Genomic DNA, 5693 nt, shown 5'->3' on the forward strand with positions numbered 1-5693 from the left:
GCAGACATGCTGTAAACGCACACGGGCCTATCATTTCTCGAAAAAAAATCCTGAATCCGGCATCGATGACCTTGTGTAACAACAAGATAGAACACTACACTCGATGATGCAGATTTCTTCGTTACATTTTAAATTAACTGTACGAAATCGAAATCATTACCAACTTGCGTTGACAACAATTGAATAGCAGAAATTAAAAATTACCGAGGATTCTATTATGAAACAAAAATCACAACACACTTTGACAGCTAACTCAAGTGTTTTTGCATAGCGGTGTTATCTCTTTTTCAGCCTCAATGCAGCCTTTAAAATAGCCCTTATTCAGACAAAACAATAAGTTAGTCCCTTGCTGTTGATGATGTTCACACAGTGTCATGTGGAGCAGATGTCAAGGTAAGTGGTTATAAATCAGCAAATCCCAGTTCAAATCTCAATGGCACATATTTACTAATCTTCATCTTTAAATTCCAGCACTTTTCTACACTATGTGTTTGAAATTGTTAGTTGCGTTGATAAAACCCAACACTATAAACCTGTAAATACTTTTTAGTTTTTTTTTTGGTTAATTGTTGAATAATGGATGAATAAGCGATTGTTAAGCTTTCGAAGGTTGCCATCTGTTCTTAAAATAGAATTATGGTTATTGATTGATTGATTGATTTGACTTTATTAACGAGATTTTTAGCCCTGGGTTAGTTCATCTCGGGACCAACGGCTTTACTTCCCTTCCGAAGGAAGTCGTCACTATAACTTTTTACGTCATAAGTGACTATGTCGGGGATGGGATTCGATCCCAGGTCCTCGGCGTGAGAGGCGAGTGTTCTAACCACTACACCAGATCCGTCCCCAATTATGGTTATTGAAAGAGGCCTGAATAAGCGCATTCTAGACTTTTATTCAGCCTTCTATATAGCTTCAATTAAGCTTAAGGCTGAATAAAATCGCCAGAATTAGATGTTTAACAGCTGAACAACAGCGAATGCAGGCTATGAACAGCTTTTGTTCAAACAAAGGCTGAATTGAATTAGCTATAAAAGCGTTTGAGCAGCTTCAAATTGTTACCTGGGATTGGCTTTTTTCGGTGAATGCAATACTGTACTCAGAGTGAAAGGGAGTAACGAAAGTAATGAAATGACAAGATGGATAGAATCGCAAGCGAGCGACGAGAGAAATGAATAGAAGTTGAAAATTTGTTTTTAACAGAGGGCCATATGTGTGAACAACACAATCGAAACGACAAATCGTTGCCTATCGTCCTGGTCTCGAACGGCTAGATGTTGTAGTGTTGGTCACTACTAACACTAGACAGGCAAAAATTTGTCGCCTCGACCTGTTAACTATATTGTTCGGCATATATAACAGTTCTATCGATCGTTGGCATATTTTCGGAGATTGATACGAAATTGACGTTACTTATTGGATTTTTCGCGTCTAATCTCGCATACCCCTAATTTGCCCAAGTGATCCTATTCGAACTGAAGTTAAATTTCTTTGCCAAATTGATTCTACATTTATAAGGTTTAATCACCGCATGACTTTAATATTATGAATATTCATTGGCTTTTCTCGGTGAATGCAATACTGTACTCAGAGTGAAAGGAAGTAACGAAAGTAATGAAATGACAAGATGGATAGAATCGCAAGCGAGCGACGAGAGAAATGAATAGAAGAAGAATGTAGAATCAATTTGGCAAAGAAATTTAACTTCAGTTCGAATAGGATCACTTGGGCAAATTAGGGGTATGCGAGATTAGACGCGAAAAATCCAATAAGTAACGTCAATTTCGTATCAATCTCCGAAAATATGCCAACGATCGATAGAACTGTTATATATGCCGAACAATATAGTTAACAGGTCGAGGCGACAAATTTTTGCCTGTCTAGTGTTAGTAGTGACCAACACTACAACATCTAGCCGTTCGAGACGAGGACGTTAGGCAACGATTTGTCGTTTCGATTGTGTTGTTCACACATATGGCCCTCTGTTAAAAACAAATTTTCAACTTCTATTCATTTCTCTCGTCGCTCGCTTGCGATTCTATCCATCTTGTCATTTCATTACTTTCGTTACTCCCTTTCACTCTGAGTACAGTATTGCATTTACCGAGAAAAGCCAATGAATATTCATAATATTTTCTAATACTTATAAGTACAAATATTCAAATTTTCAACTGGCAGAAAAGTGGAAAAGACACGCGAAGACACGGATGAGTCCACTTGGAAAACATAGTACAGATGTTGACCTTTCTAATGCATGTAATTTTGTTTGCAACTTTTTGCAACTTTTCGGGATATTTAGTGTAAAAAAGGTGAATTTTCCACAATAAAATGCATATAACTCATAGAAAAAATGAAGATATTGTCTTGGTATGTTCAGCAAAGTTTCGTATTTTGAAAATATAAACATAGTCCTAGAGCATTTTATGCCATGAAAATCGCTACGAAAAAAGTTAAGTGAGTATTTGTACTTTTGAAGTGGTTTTTATATGAAAATCGCTATAAACCGTTTATTTTAATAGATAGAGTTAAAGTGTCTTCGACAACTTTTCTTCATTTAACAATTCCAACAACTTTGTCGAAGATACCAAATGGTTTTAACGACAAACTGAGAAAATAAAAATATTGAACAACTTATTAGTAAATTAATCAAAAATTTGTAAATGTCAAAAGTTGCTGCTTAACATATGCATTAACTTTGCCGAATATGGCAATGGCAATATTTTCACTCTTTGATACTGAAAAAGCTGATGATCGTGTTTTTTTAGTTTTAAACCACTGTGCATTGGGCGCCGGTGCCAATAATGGATTACCTAAGCAATAAATAATCATAGCTTAATAACGAAAAGCATAGATCTTAAATCATGACATTAACAAATAGATTTCAACCTCTACTATATGGGAAAAATAGAAAAAGAGTGATAAATTTATTTTTTGAGCATGAGCCACTATTGGTACACGTGTTCCAGTAGTTGCGCTAGTGCTCCAGTAGTAGACGTTCGGGAATGGTTCAAGTAATTTGAAACTAAACAGTTGATTTTTTCATAGGTTTAACATTTTTTACTCAGAGCAGCAACTGAAATCTTTCGAATGTAGCATAACGATCATCTCGGTGTGTTCTTTATTTTTTAATATCTAATTTTAACTACTGGTGCAAAAGACCTTTTTTTGTGAAAACTTAATAAAAAGCTGAAATTTGGCAAATCGACTATATACTATACTTTCTGAAAATCCTTTAAAACACTTTGAATTTACGTGTACTAACATTGTGTATTAAGTGTTTTTACATAAAGATTCGTGTAAAATGGCCATTTCTTATGATCTAGCTATAACGTGACGTCACATAGTTCTACTTGCGGTTTTTACTCTTGCGTTGTGGACTTTCTGCGGACTAACGGCACCTTGAGGTGGTCGGGGTGGATTCTGCAACGGCTAATGGCGTATCGGGGCGTCCTTGGTTGGTATTCCCATTGATAGGGCACCAGACCAGCAGGGGATCGGGTATTCCTACGTCACTCGTGGTTGGCGATCGAGGACCTGGAACTTCGGAACTTCGGATGAAGCTTCCTATTCGACGGCGGTTTTGCTCCGCGACTTCAATACCATTCACCGAATCCCAAGATGGCTTCTCTGGTCAGGCATCCAAGGACCCAAGACTTGCCTTTGTTCTGAGGGAATAAAGATGGCGTTCCTCCTCCGAACAAAGCTGCTAATTACAAAGAAAAAGGCCCCTTTGTGGACCTACCACACTAATTAGTCACACTTCACGCATTACTGCATTTTTTCCAAAACCGCATTTTTAATTAGTATTTGGGAATTAGTTTTAGATCATTTTAGACTAAATAATCTATAAATGTGCATATCGTTACCTTTTTCTTGCTTCTAACTTCAACTTATTTTGTAGTGTTTCAGATGCGCTGGACCAAGCTAGGTCACTCTACCCTAGATTAACACAATAGAATTTTAGACATTTGACCACGCTTTTTCTACTAACATTACTAACCGCTTTTTAATAACTTCTTCACAATTAACACTACTAACTTTAGCTTTAAGACTTTTAATGACACTAGATCTAAAAGAAAGAACAAACAAATCATAAAAAAACTCACTACACACTTAAATCAGAATGCCGAGATCAGCTGTGCAAATCTCGGTTAAAGTTCGTTTGCTGATATCTCAGCAAAAGTGACGTTTGATGTCAGCGGCACCCAAAGGTGCTGCTATAAACAAACTTGATTTTTTGCTGACATATCAGTTAAAATTGGGTTGCTGATCGCTCGGCTGTGCGGATCTCGGTAAAAGAATGAAAATTAGCCGAGCTCAACTGAGTGTGTACTAATATTACTTTTGCATGCGAATTATAAATTTACAACCGCCGCGCACTTACTGCTCGCTTGCACGTTGAGAGCTGAATTGAACTGGCGAGAGTTAGCAAGCCGAGATCGACCCTCTAATTCCCCTAAGAAAACGAGCGAACCCGAGTTTGCCGTATTTAAATATTTATTGTTTCTGTGAGTATCACCACCCCTTGATCATGCCTCTGAGTTGCTGTTTCGGCTGAGTGTCTTTTGCCGGCGTTCAAACCGCTGCCAACAGACTGCTAGTTTTGGTGAGTGATACCGCTGGAAGGGATAGGGAGTGTATAAGTGAGAGACAGTTGGTCTCTCACGCTGAGCATATTCCAGAGTCACATTAAGGAGTAATATTATTGTATTTGTGATGGAGTCACAAACCAAAATCATGAAACCATCGGTTACAATTCCATAGTCCATTCTACTGGTATATTACAACCATTGGTACCAGTACCCCAATTTACCTCAAAAGGAACTCCCCAGTTGAGTTTGTTTTTCAATCTAAGACTTATACTTTCCGGTAAATGGTACATTCCGGTAAATGGTACATTCAGGTAAAAAAAAATTCCGGTAAATGGTCTTCCGGTAAATTGTATTCCGGGTAATGGTTTTCCGGGCAATGGTATAGAATCTAAAGTGGCCCGTTTTCATATGAGAAATTTCAAATCATAAAAATATTAAGCTACACTCCCCAAATTTGTTTTGAAAAGCAATTTTGTCTACCATTTCTAACCAGAGGGAAATTCGAAATTTAGATTCCCTTGGTATAATTTTTATTTCTAAACGAAAACACTTTTGGTATATTGAAGTCTCTTCTAGATTGATTGGAGAATCGAAATTGAAATAAATTCATCAACAAAGGCGCCGTCTATGGCAGAAATTTTACTGAAAATGTGCACTACACGCTAAACTTGTCACGCTCAGAAATGAGTGCCGAGTACACAAAATCAGCCTCTCTTCATGCAGCACAGATTCTGTGCAAAGGGGGCTGTACACAGTTTTGTGCAAACGGTGGTAAACAAACCGAATGAGTGAAATGCGCACAGAGGAGGAACGCTTGGAATGCATTTTTGTTTTGCTTCTGAAAACATAAAAAATAAACATTCAAATTTTCAAGTTTTCAGAGATTTTTTCGTTCGAATAGCCAAAGTGGAAGTAAATGGGGAAAAAACTTCCACATTTGCGACCATCTTCCGGCTTTTCGCCTGAAAAAAATCACAGAAAACTCCCCATATTACCAACGGCTAACTGTTTGCTGCCGCGCGGGAGAGATTGACAGTTCTATTTCCATCGATCCCCGCACAGCCGAAGGCCAACACATCGGCTACACACAGCATGAGTGCG

General features: G+C 37.7%; 1 long non-coding RNA gene across 1 annotated transcript; it reads right to left on the bottom strand.

Moving 5' to 3' along the window:
• Window positions 1-3270: 3270 nt before the first annotated feature.
• Window positions 3271-4748, bottom strand: LOC110678848. The gene is made up of 4 exons (XR_002501982.1): window positions 4385-4748; window positions 4001-4069; window positions 3867-3939; window positions 3271-3738 (listed from the first exon to the last, which is right to left on the bottom strand). It is a non-coding gene; the product is annotated as an uncharacterized LOC110678848 (long non-coding RNA).
• Between the last annotated feature and the right edge of the window lie 945 nt (window positions 4749-5693).

This window comes from Aedes aegypti, chromosome 3 (assembly GCF_002204515.2).
Source record: "Aedes aegypti strain LVP_AGWG chromosome 3, AaegL5.0 Primary Assembly, whole genome shotgun sequence".
Taxonomy (NCBI): domain Eukaryota; kingdom Metazoa; phylum Arthropoda; class Insecta; order Diptera; family Culicidae; genus Aedes; species Aedes aegypti.